Consider the following 13370-nt stretch of genomic DNA (forward strand, 5'->3'; position numbering starts at 1 on the left):
ACCCTTATAAGAAGGGGATCACTCGTTGCCATGACAATGAGCCTGTTGTGATGAACATTTCCTTTTGTGAGCAGCAATCCAAAGCTTAAAGCAATGCTGCTGCCTCCCAATGCTTGTTAGTGCCACGTGCAAATAGAGCTGGGCAAAGCCTCTGGAAAATAAAGGGGAAAGGCCGGGGGGAAAGTCGGCTGGAGCTGTGATCCCTTCCCCACTTGGGCTTTGAGCAGTGGGGAAGAGCGATCGCTTTCTGCCTCTTTGTTCCTGGCTCCAGCACAAATCAAATCAAAGCTCCCTTCCCCCAGCAAAGCTCATGCTAAGCTGGAGCACGCCAGGGCGAAAACGGATTAGAAAGAAAAATCATCCTTGTGGCAGCAGATGAAGAGGGTATAAATCAGAGAGATGGAGGTGCTCTGCCCCGGGGCTGTGCTCACACTGCTAACCAGGGGCTTAAATCACCGTGAGCAGGGGGAACCGGGGTATCCTCCAAGCCCTCCTCTGCCTTCGGCACCCGGAACACCATCGGGTTGTGAAGGGCAGTGGCTAAATCTGCTGTGGATGTGAGTCCAGGAGAGCCAGATGAGCCCGAGCCGCCTCTTGCCACGCTGGAGGGAGCTCCTGAGACAGCAAAAGTGCAGCGTCGTGTCCAGCCCGCACGAGTCAGATCCCAAAATGATGGAATCAGGTTATATTTCAGGATGCTTTTATTGCTGATGTTGGAAGACAGGTTGTTTCTCTTGAGGTTTTAGATCTATGAAGCGTTAGGGGTTTTCTGCTGTGTAAATAAGTCTTCTGTAGGTTGTAAACAGTCTTATATTGGTCTTGGACTTTATTTGTTAACTTTTTACTTACAGAAACTGATTTTCTTGGAGCCAAGTGATCCTGGGAGCTGGGGGAGTGAATTCCCAGTTTGAGGATGATGAACTATTGATTATCCTTTCCTCCATCAGCTGTTCCACAAACCAGGGCTAGCAGAGGGCTGTCAACCCAAAAATGGAGTGGAAAGTTGGGATGAATGAGCAAGGGCCTGTGGATGAGCCAAGGTGGGGACTGGGGACCATGACGTGCTCCTTGCTGTGGATGGTGCTCAGAGTGTGGCTGGTGTCGGAGCACACAGGTCACCCACAAAAGCACCCACAGTAAAAAGAGGGTTCTTGCAAGCAGGGATGGAAAAGCAGTGGGGCACTGGATGACTGGAGTGTGGCTGAGAAGGGCTTATATATGCTTGTACCTGGGGCAGAGACCCACGATAACTCTGTGACAGCACTGAATGGAGGATGGAAGAGGTTTGGGCTGTAAGGTGTGATCTGTAACCAAAGTCTGATGTGATGCTGAAGGACTCTCGAGCCACGGACAGTTGGACGTGGTGTTCCCAAAGGCCTTGAAACACAAAGAGACAGGACCATGCTCCCGTGAAAACATTGGGTTTTCCCTGGTGGTGTTGTGCCAGCAGGAGCGGATTAAGGAAGGATTCCCTCATTTGGGAAGGGGGGACTCCTTAATCCTCAAAGCCTGGATTTAAAGATCCTGGGGAGAGTAATCACAGCCAAATGGATTAGCATCAACTGGGGAGCCTGAAGCTTGGTCCTCACCCTTGTTTGCAGCTCCTTTTCCCTTGTGTCTTAGATGTACTTGGGCACTTGAAAACACAAAATCCACAGAAAGGACAACGCTAAAAAGAGCATTTCCATACTGGAGTCATGGGTGGTTCCAGTGAGAAACGTGTCAAACATGGCTGGGGCAGGTGACAGGTAATGGGGAAAGGGTTGTTTGGGTTTTCGTAAGTGCTTTTAATATTGCTCCTGCCATAACAGGCTGAGCCATTCTTTAGCTTGAAAAAGAAAAGTAGGAGATGCTCGTCAGTCCACAGAACCTAGCTGGTGTAATGCCTTCCCCATGCTGCCCAGAAGGTATCACCTTCAGTGTGCTAGGAAACCCACGGATACTGCCTTGGTTGGGTGGGAAGCCTTGTGTCCTGGTTTGGGCTGGGATGGAGTTGATTTTCTCCCTAGTGGCTGGTACAGTGCTGTGTTTTGGATTTAGTATGAGAATGATGTTGATAACCACTGATGGTTTTAGTTGCTGCTCAGTCACGTTTATACTAAGTCAAGGACTTGTCAGCTCCTTACGCCCCACTGTGAGTAGTTTGGGGGAGCACAAGTTGCTGGGAGGGGACACAGCTGGGACAGCTGATCCTGACCGACCCAAGGGATATTCCAGACCGTACAATCTCATGCTCAGTATATAAACTGGGGGAAAAGCTGGCCAGGGGCTGCTGCTTGGGAACTGACTGGGTATTGGTTGGTGAGTGGTGAGCAATTGCATTGTGCACCACTTGTTTTGTATATTCCAATTCTACTATTATTTATAGTTTATTGTTATTATCATCATTACTATTGTTTTCTGTCCCATTAAACTGTCTTTATCTCAACCCACGAGTTTTCTCACTTTTCTGATTCTCTTCCCCCATCCCTCAGCATGAGTGGCCGGGTGGTGCTGAGTTGCCAGATGGGGAGGTGGCCCCAGTAACAAGTGACAGGACAAGAGGAAACAGCGTCAAGCTGCACCAGGGGAGGTTTAGATGGAGCTGAGGAACAATTCCTTCCCCAGAGGGTGCTCAGGCATTGGAACAGGCTGCCCAGGGCAGTGCTGGAGTCACTGTCCCTGGAAGTGTTCACACACCGTGTAGATGAGGCCCTCAGTGACACGGGTTAGTGGTGGCTTTGCAAAGCTGAGGTAATGATTTGTCTTGATGATCTTAAAGGTCTTTTCCTTCATAGTTGACTCTATGATTCTATAACACCTTGAAACCAAAGGTTTTGGCAGTGTTACCCTCACTTTCGCTTACTGTATCTCGTGCTGTTAAGGAGTAGGACCATGCTCTGCATTTCCCCAAGTATGCCAAACCCAGCCTTTTCAGCAAGGTGTGACTTCTTTCTTGTTTCTTTATTTGAAACCCAATCCCTAAACCAGGGGATTCTGCACAGATGTAGTACAAGTGAAGCATTTATCCCAGCTCAGGCATATTTTACCTGGGAGATCCTGGAGGAGAAATGAACCATATGCTTTTCCAACAGGCCTCAGGTATTGCCGCAGCAGCACATGAGCTTGGCGGTGTGTGTGCATTTATCTGGGAGGAGGCACTTGCCTCAAACCCAGTGAGGATCAGCTCCCCACCATTTCGAGTTTAAAGCTGCATTGTTTATTCAGACAGGATTTTATGGCAGCAAACTTTGTGTCCTTTTTTGTATCCTCCATAGGCAAGAGGAAGGATAGTGCCGTGCTCGGTGCTCCCCAGAGCAGCCAAGCTGGGTGCTGAGCTTAGCAGAGATGAGCAAGCACCAGCCAACCCACCTTGGGCTTGGGAACTGGAGCTTAGGACCCTGCTGCACGTTGCCTTCTTGGCTGCATTCTTTACAAGTTCCCTTTGGGCAGCGTTGAACCACCCCTCTGCATGCTGCCCTGTGACAGGGCTGGTGCTGCTCTACCCCAGCCTTGCAAGTGCGGCTCATCGGCCACCTTGGCTTTCAAGTCCCATATGATCATCTCCTACAGCCAAATCTGACCCCTTTCTATAGGCCTTTCCTTTCAGTTTTCAGATGCTCCGGATTCTCCTCTTGCAGGTCTTTGCCCTCCACATGATGCTCTCTCCTGGCTGGGGATGGTTCAGTTTAAAGCCTTCTCCTATTTCTGCATGAATCCATCCTCTGAGAGAGAGGTCACTGGTGAAGTGCATATAAACAGCACAGTGGAAAGGAAAGCTATGGAATATCAGCACTGCCAAGAGCACGATGCACTTTTGCTTGTGTCGCTGAAACAGACTGCAGGAGGGTAGGGAGCTATCCTGATTGTCTGATAATTTCCAGTGACTTTGCACTGGACAAAGTGTTTCATCCCAGATCCTTTAAGGCATTCATTGCCTGATTCCAAAAGGAGTTACATAAATTTCTCTCAAGGTCTGGTGCTTGAATTCTCCCTTTGCCATTCCATGCTGAGCTGAGGGTTGATGTTTCCTCATCGCCCACCGTTGCAGCTGCTCAGCCACACTGATGCAGAGGGTGATTTCTGTTAGTGTGCCATCAGTGCCCAGTCTCGGGGGACTCTGAAACACTGTGGATGCACCTACCCATGGAGCACGGCCAAGGAACGTCCCAGGTACCCTCTGGCAGAAGATGCTCCATCAGCAGGACACCCACTCCCGTGCTCAGATGCAACTGGGCCAAGGTGCCCCATGCTCCACGTGGGCAGACCTGCAGGGCTGAGGGTTGTCAGCCTATTTCCCCTCCCTCCTGGTCCATGTTGATCGAATGGGATTTGGATAGTGGCTTTCTTCCTAGAGGCTGTGCCACTGCTCTGGGATGCCTGCTCCTACAATTTATCCTTTCAGTTTAAATGCTGCCAAGGAGCTATGTTAACCTAAGCCTCTTGGAGGGTGAAAATCCTTTCTGTGGTTGAAAATTGACTGTGTGCAAGTCTCTGAGGACCAGCACTGGTTTGTACCCATACTGAAAAGGAGCAGTGGTCTCAGTCTGGTTTCTAAATCAGGTCGGCTGACGTTAGCAAGACAAGAACAGCCCACAGCCTGGTGCTATGCTCCATCTGTGCTCAGAGGAGACCCAGGATGGTACCAGCAGAAGGGCTGCAGGGAGAGAACAAGGTGTCTTGGCAAACCTGTGCCTATGTAGGGAATAGCCAAGAGAAAACCTTGTTTGCAGCGGGTTGTTTTCCATCTCTTGCATGTGGCCGCTGTAGCATACGGGGTGCCCAGAGGAGATAATGCCCAAGAATAACAGCTAATGGGGAAGAGTGGCAGAGATATGAAGAACAACTTTTTATTGCTGCCATATGCTTTAAATCCCCTCATCTCTCTTGTTATAGTCATAGTGAGGATTTTTTTTTTACATGGGGAATTTTAGTGCTGCTTTAGAAGAGCCAGATTAGCATTGCCAAGGAAGTAACCGCCTGTGTGTCCCTGGGATGTGTTCCTGCACTCCAGATCTCGCCAATGCACCCTGCTGACTGCAGGCACCTTCCTGGCTTTTCCATCTTGATCAAATCAGTGCTCTTCCCGGAAAGTGGACAATCCTTTGCTTTGAAAACAGACCACCAAGACAAGCCCAAGAGTTGTTCTACAGGTCCCAGCGGGTGCCTGCTCTACTGGAGAGCATCCCACTGAGGGGAGCAGATGGGTCACAGCCCACATGGAGGGGTCTCTCTGAACCTGCCACACTGTTTTGAGCATCCTGCAGTCCCCCCACCCTGCTCAGCACAGGCTGAAGCTGATTTTAGCTGTGGGGGAATAAGGGGAGGGCAGCATTGGCAAAGCTGCCACCCTGTTTGCTCTGATCGCTAAAGCTCACGAGGTGGCTCTGTCTGACAGGAGGGAGATGAACGCTGGTGTCTTCAGCAAATTCATTTCAGGCTTGTACCAATTCCCCTTTTGTTTAATTTAATCACCTTCTGTGTCTGATTCTATAAACACAGCTTTGTACTACTAAACCTCTGCTGCATATTAGCAGAGAGGCAGCTGGAATTTGAATTTGATTTTTTACTATAGTGAGGAACCTTATATTTAGCACTTGGCAAATCTCTGGAATGCAGGAGCACATCAGTATATAAATGCAGGTTGCTCTGATCGGTGTAATTTTGAAGGCTTAAGTATGAGAGAGAGAATATAGGCCAGGTACTAATACTTGTAAAGGAGCTATAGAAAAAATACTCTGCTAGGTGATTGCATTACATTACAATATCAGCCCACCTAGAATTTGCTGCAAAGAATTGTTTCTAATTGGCAAATGCTTTGGGTTACAAAGCACTTTCAATGCAATCTCTTGTAGCCTGCAATATAAGGGTCAGGTACAGAAACATGTTCTCCCAGATGAAGGGGCTGGTGAGAGCAAAGAATGGCAAGAGGTGGACTAATCCAGGGACACGATGGTGGCCAGGAAAGGCAGACAAGCCAAAAGGCAGTGGGGTGAACATTCTGCCTTCACCCCTCTTCGTTGGGCAAAACTCCTGCTGGCTGCTTTGCCACATAGGATGCCAAACTAATAGTCACTCCTGGCATTAAAACACGTGTAGGACTCAGGATTTGGCCATATGCTCTAACAAAAGCAAGTCCTTTAGTTTGCAGCTTGGGGCTGGAGCTGTTCCCGGCAATGGCCTCTTCTGACAGCTCGTGTCCCTTTGTAATGCCCAGTGTCGGAAGGAGCCATCTCTGACCATGACGACTTCGTGGCAGCTCACACAGACGTACGAACCCGACTGTGCTGCTGTACCTTCTGGGTCAGTCCCTGAGCACATTCTGAGTTCTTTTGGAGCTGCTTTTAGAGGGAGGAGTGCTTGGTACCTGCTGGGTGGGGAGCAGGGGCTTCTGGAAGCCAGGAGGCTTGCCGTGGCTGTGTAAGAAGGACTGTTCAGCCTGGAGAAGAGAAGCTGCGTGGAGACTTCAGAGCAGCTTCCAGTGTCTGAAGGGGGCTACAAGGATGCTGGAGAGGGACTGTTCATCAGGGAGTGCAGCGGTAGGACAAGGGGTGATGGGTTCAAACTGAAACAGGGGAAGTTCAGGTTAGATCTAAGGAAGAAGTTCCTTACTGTGAGGGTGGTGAGGCACTGGAACAGGTTGCCCAGAGAAGTGGCAAATGCTCCATCCCTGGCAGTGTTCAAGGCCAGGCTGGACAGAGCCTTGGGTGACAAGGTCTAGTGTGAGGTGTCCCTGCCCATGGCAGGGAGTTGGAACTAGATGGTCTTAAGATCCTTTCCAACCCAAACCATTCTATGGTTCTATAATTCTGCGAGAGGTTCCCTTTACATAGCAAAAGCAATCAGTGCCAGAACTTAGGAGTACCTGGTTTTGAGAAGCTCAGGTTCTGCTTTCAGCAGAAAGAGATAAAACCAAGGCAGTAGCAGTGACTTTGCTCTTCAAATATGCATGGGCAGAACAGAAAACAGAGCTTGGATGAAAATGTTATCACTGTTGTGGGCTTAAGCGAGCATTTGCTGCCTCCGGAAAAGCGGTAAGATGAAGAGGTGACTCTTCCTTCCCATCACTTCGGTTGGCTTCTGGCTTCCAAGAAGTACCCCCAGCACTTTGATTTATTGGCATGCTGGGAAAAGGCAGTTAAGTTTTACAGTCAGCCAACCCTGATCTTCTGAAACAGAAATGAAGATGGAGCCTCTCCATCTCACATGTGTGGATAAGGACCAATACTTTCAAAGCGCTGTTGTATGGTGGTGCGCTGGGACTTGGGATCTAACAGTTGCTTATTCTCTGCTTTGGGGTTGTGGCTGCCTCTACCCAAAGGGCTGGAGCAGACGTAACCCCTCAGGGGGTTTCACCAGGAGATCTCACAATCACAGGGTTCATCTGTGTTAGTCCCTATACCCACCATCCCCAGGCATAGCCCAGAGGACCCAGCTTGGAAGGCTTGAGCCCTCATCCACAGCCATTGTGTGGAGGTGATCGCACGCTACCAGAGGCTGCAGCACCACCACCACTGGGTGACCAAACAAGCATTGCTGATGCTGCAGAGGTTGTTTTTGCACCATGGCTACAGAGTGAGAGCACATGGGCTTTGATGCCTGGCGGGTTTTTGCTCTCTGGGCCCATAGATCAGTGTAGCAGGAGATGGTTTGTCTCATGGTGAGGAGCTGAGTGCGGGCCAGTTGGCAGCCCCTGCGCTGGGAGGCCTGCGCTAATAGCAGAGCTGGGGCTGATGCACAGCATCGCTAAAGCAGATTGACAGATTTGCAGAGAGCAACTTTCATGCATCCCATATGTTGCTTGGCTTCCTCTGGCGGACTTAAAAAGAGGCGAAAGAATCTTCTGCTGGAATACACTATTTGTATACTTGGCTATTTTCAAGCATCTCTTTTTTTTGTTCACCCTCTAGCTTGACCTGATGTGGTCAAAAAAGAGAAAGGGTCTCGATTAATCATTTTAGAAGCGTGCACAGTGTTAAGTAAATAGTTTCCTGCAGCCCGAATAGCAGGCACAACAAAGTTTCTGTAAGAATCGAGAAGTTCTGTTCTCTAACATTTAAGCCCTGACTTATATTGCTAAAGGGAGAACACTGCTAAACAGCATGGAAACTGCTGGGGCACCCTGACTGACTCCTGACCAATTTGGCTTCTTATTTATAGCAGAACTTCCCAGGAAATATGAAATTTCACCTTGAGGTCAAACAGCAACTTTTCAGATCAATGCTATTCCTGCTTCTCTCTGTTTCATTTAGACAAACACGTGCAGTACAGACCATCCGTTGGCCTTGATGAAGTGCCATGGTTTAATACTGAAAAAATGCACATTTCATCTAGTTTGCATTTCCTAAAATCTGTGTTATTGATTTGACAATATATTTTTCCTCACAAAAAGGAATATCTGCAGTTATTTATTCATTCTTGCCCCTTGGAGAGCTCGCTACCATCTGTTTTTCTTGGCTTTGTATCACCTTCTTTTGTTTTTTCACTTGTTCTTCTCCCACTGTGCACCACTGAAGGACTATACTACACATTATCTCATAGCCAAATTATGCAGGGTATTGTAAACATGTTGTAAACTTTGCCAGCTGCAAAGTCAAGGGCTCTGGGAGATCTTGCTAAGAACTGGAAATGCTCTTTGAAGAAACAAGGCAGTCTTTTGGAAGCGGATTTGCAGGGCAGCGTGATGCAAAGGTGTGATATTGCTCTTGCAAAATGCTGGGGGAAGAAAAGGGGTAAAGAAGTGTGTTCTTGGGACTTTAGATCTGATGATCTGTAGCTTTATCATCGAGACCAAGAAGTTCCTGAAACAGTATCTGCTCAGCACCCAGTGACAAGACACAGCAGGGCTCCTGAGTGCAGATGCTGGGACCTGAGGGCTCTGCACCCCAGCAGGTGGCAATAGGGATTGGAGCCTGATATAGCCCCACTACCACCGTCATTTTGGTCAGACCAGGACCACGCTCAGGGCATGTTCCAGGACTGAAGCCCCTGAACGTCCCAGGGTTTATCCTGGTGATATCCTGCAACCAGCATCCTGGGAGGATGCAACCACAGGGCATCTCATGCTCTGCGTTGCAGGATTAGGGCCCGCTGCTGCCCTCAAAGGGCAGCAATGGTGGGTGTGTGAGGATAAGTGTGTGCAAATCTGTAAGGAAAATCCCTAGTTGTAGATTTTTGTGTATCTTTTGACCATTGAACAGTAGGATATTGGCAGAAGCAATACCAGGCATAACAGAAATCATGCCTCGAAAACATACAATAACTTTAAAACTACCTTTATATGGTTTAGTACCTGTTCCTTCTGTTGTCTTCTGGTGACCAATCTTAGTGCAGTGAAGGTCATGTCTTCAAGCTTTCATCCCATGGTACACTTCCAGAAAGAGCGGAAATCTACCTTGGAGACTCACAACTTGAGCCCCGGAGCTCGGAGTGCAGGAGGAGCACCAGCCAGCACGGAAATAGAGGTTAGTGTCGCACTTGCAAATAGAGGCAGAGGCCATGAGGTTGTACTGATGCGCTCTGCCAGGAGCAATCCCAAATTCCCTCTAGTCAAGAGGACTAGGAAGGGATGTGGATTATAGAACCACAGGGAAGAGCTTGTTTCAGTGGATGCTGGACATGTAAATACCTGAAGAGGCTGATGATACATGTACAACTCTCAGTGAAATGCAGCTTTCTACATTTGCTATAAATTCATTAAGAATGCTTTCATGCTCAGATTTTGACTGATAAGGAAGACAAAGCCATCTTCAGTTTAGAGGAGATTTAAGGTGTAGTTATGAGAGAACTGCTCTGGTACTGCAGATGTTGTCCTTAAGCAGCATTTTGGAAAGAGTCCATGGGCTGCACGGGAACACTGTGGTGCTTGGGGTGGCACCCAGCATCCTCCAGCCATCCTCCACCTCCAACAGCTCGCAGCCCTCAAGAGGGAGATGAATAGCAGGACAAGACATTCATCTGCAATATTTAGGGAATTCAAACCCATCTTTTAAATTATTCCAGCAATACTTCATCTTCCTCTCCAACAGTTAGTGAAAAGGATCACAAGTTCAGTCATACTCACATAATGCGGCTGTGAATATTCTATGACTTGCTGCCCTATTCCTGATATTTTTGACAGGGTTAAGAGCTTAGAGGAGGAAAATGGCTTAGCTTGGTGAAATGTATTTCTTTTCCAAAGCAAGGATGATGTTCTTCCAGCCTTGGATGTATTCTTGTGAAACCTATTCCTTCTGTTGAAGTCTTTTATTGCTGTTATGGGCTTATGTTCGTAGGCATGCACTCTCATTAAGGGGCACTGATTCAAATGAGGGGCTTTAATAAACAATTCTCATCATGATTTAAATCAGCTAGCAGAAAACACAAAACTGATTATTTAAATTAATCTTGCTCTTCATTTGTAGTTTTGAATTATTTTCCTTAGGAACAACTGGATGCTTCCTCACTGGAGCCTACTGTTCTTTCTTCACTTGTGAGCAGGATATGCCATTACCATATCTATGTAAGAATTTGCATGCTAAGTTTAAAGTTACTTAACATTTTTCATTTCATGTGCCACGCTGATGACTGACACCTCTGCTACATGACTAATTTTAAGGTTAATTTGTGTCAAGGTGCACTGCAGAAAGGAGTAAGAAATATACATTCGTTACTGTGCTCTCATTTAAATCGCATGGTAATCTTAAATATGATGGACAGGTGGGGCAAAGGGAAGAATACAGTTGTCAAAACTCAGTCTGCATTTGAAAAGGACATTTTGAATATGGAAAATATTACCTGTCGACAGCAGGCTGGGCTATTTCTAATCATGGAATCATGGAATGGTTTGTGTTGGAAGGGACCTTAAAGCTCATCCAGTCCCAACCCCCTGCCACAGGCAGGGACACCTTCCACTAGAGCAGGTTGCTCCAAGCCCCTGTGTCCAACCTGGCCTCGAACACTGCCAGGGATGGGGCAGCCACAGCTTCTCTGGGCACCCTGTGCCAGTGCCTCAGCACCCTTACAGAGAAGGATTTCTTCCTACTATCTAATCTGAATCTCCCCTCTTTCAGCTTAAAGCCATTCCCTGTTGTCCTATCTCTAAATGCCCTTGTAAAAAGTTCCTCTCCAGATTTGTGTAGTCTCCTTTCACCGAATGCTTATAAAGACTCATAGCAGCCTTCTAGTATCTGAAGGGGGTCTACAAGGATGCTGGGGAGGGACTCTTCCTTAGGGACTGTAGTGGTAGGACAAGGGGTAATGGGTTCAAACTTAAACAGGGGAAGTTTAGACTAGATATAAGGAAGAAGTTGTTTACAGTGAGGGTGGCGAAGCACTGGAATGGGTTGCCCAGGGAGGTTGTGGATGCTCCATCCCTGGCGGCGTTCAAGGCCAGGTTGGACAGAGCCTTGAACCACATGGTTTAGGGCAAGGTGTCCCTGCCCATGGCAGAGGGGTTGGAACTAGATGATCTTAAGGTCCTTTCCAACCCTTACGATTCTATGATTCTATGATTCTATGACTCATACGGGGGAAAGGCAATCTCCTGCTCTCCCTTTGGTTTCATGCCCTGATGGGTTCCTCAAATTTGAGTGAACTGAAGGAACATCTTCCTGTGCATCCCAAGGAGAAACGGGTCTGTATGTAATGGACTCAGAGTCTCAAGCACCTCCTGATCCAGCTGGTTCACCAAATAGTTCAGTCACTGCAGTGGCCTGACTTCACCTAAAACTTGTAGGGTTTTGTTTTCTATTTATTACAATATTACAGTGAAACTTAGGCCACCATGTTCAGTGCCATCGGTTCAGGTTTATTAAAAATCATTGCATTTTAAGCAATTAATGTAGATAAGTTAAAAAAAAAAATCTACTGCTCTGCTTTTTCTGGAAAAGGAACTTTGCATTTCCATCCTCCTCTCACTTGCATCAGCTCCAGCTCAGCGCAGCTGCAATGAGCTGAGGGGCTGAGTTTCTGATTCATCCCATTTTGTGTAAGAATAAGGCAAAAGCAAAATGAACCTTCTTTGTAAAGCTTTGGGCTTTGGGGGGTATATATACGGATACATACATCCATTTTTCACATTGAAGGGATTACATAGTCCAGTTCATGCTTCAGGTAGTTCAGTTGATTTAACTGGAGAAACTCATATCCAAGTTAGAGATCTGATTTCTTGTTGGCTTCAGTGTCATGGCGGAGTGTGGAGCTCTCTGGGAATACAGAGGATGGGATTTTCCAGTGCTGATGGATGCGTTCATGTGCCTTCAGTGTGAGTCTCAGCAGGTTCATGTTACCGAGCTGCTCTGCCACCTCCTTTTATTTTATCTGAGGGAGAGAAGCAGCAGATCATTGCTGCCTCCCTCCCTCGATGCTCTCACAGCGGTGCAGTGCCTATCTCCCAGCACTGTGGTTTTGGCTGTTCTCAGCCCATTTTGCCAATTCACTGGGACAGTTTCCTCCAAATCCCACTTGAGACTAAAGACAGAACAGCAAAGGCTTGATTTATTTCTCTTCCCCTGCCAGAAGCCATATGTGCCGTGCCAAGATGTGACATGCAACACCTCGTGTTACAGACACATGTCATTCATTCATGCTGACTCAGAGCAGGGAAACCTTCACCACCTCATCCCACGTTATTTCTAGTTTGAGGCACCAGGGAAAGGTTTTAGCTCTGTGGTGAGGTCTTTTTGCTCAAGTTAAAGTTTTAGCCTGCATTGGGGTTTTGGGGAGTTGGTTTGTTTGGTTTTTTCCCAGAAGCTTGAACATCCTTCAGTGGCCACTGACTTCAAATGCTGCTTCTGGCCACAAACCCCACTGCAACCCAATGGAAAGCAGGAGCAACAGAGCGACTTCAGCAGTGGCACCCACTCAGGGTGGCCCTATCAGTCTGCATCTGAATTCCACATTCAGGGGTTGAAATTATGGACCAGAAGTTCTGAACAGCTTTATGTAGTATTTTTGACTGCATCTGTCCATGCCCACCACCACCATGCCTGGGTTTGGAGGCTGGAGCAGGCAGTTTGCTGTCCTAGCCAACACTGAACACTGGGTGCTGCCAGACCAAAGGGAGGTCATCTCATCTTGCAGTGTTAGGCAGAGCAGGGATTGAGGGGAAAGTGAAGAAGGTAGAAGCAAACATTATGAATAATGGAAGAGCATGTTTCATAGTATCACAGACTGGTGTGGGCTGGAAGGGACCTTAAAGCTCATCCAGTTCCAACCCCCTGCCACGGGCAGGGACACCTTCCACTAGAGCAGGTTGCTCCAAGCCCCTGTGTCCAACCTGGCCTTGAACACTTGCCAGGGATGGGGCAGCCACAGCTTCTCTGGGCACCCTGTGCCAGCGCCTCAGCACCCTCACAGGGAAGAAGTTCTTCCTAATGTCTAATCTCAATCTCCTCTCTGTCAGGTTAAAG

The 13370-nt window shown here is 47.8% G+C and overlaps 1 protein-coding gene across 2 annotated transcripts in view; it reads left to right on the forward strand.

Moving 5' to 3' along the window:
* PAK5 (p21 (RAC1) activated kinase 5) overlaps window positions 1-13370 on the forward strand; it is a 178017-nt gene that overhangs the window by 71010 nt on the left and 93637 nt on the right. The window contains exon 1 of one of the 2 annotated variants that reach the window (XM_030490257.1): window positions 664-682. The exons of the other annotated variant lie outside the window; for it this stretch is intronic. The gene's annotated coding sequence lies outside the window, so the exon portion shown is untranslated. Of the gene's footprint in view, window positions 1-663; window positions 683-13370 lie in introns of those variants that run through there. 2 annotated transcript variants of the gene reach the window in all.

This window comes from Strigops habroptila, chromosome 6 (genome assembly GCF_004027225.2).
Source record: "Strigops habroptila isolate Jane chromosome 6, bStrHab1.2.pri, whole genome shotgun sequence".
Taxonomy (NCBI): domain Eukaryota; kingdom Metazoa; phylum Chordata; class Aves; order Psittaciformes; family Psittacidae; genus Strigops; species Strigops habroptila.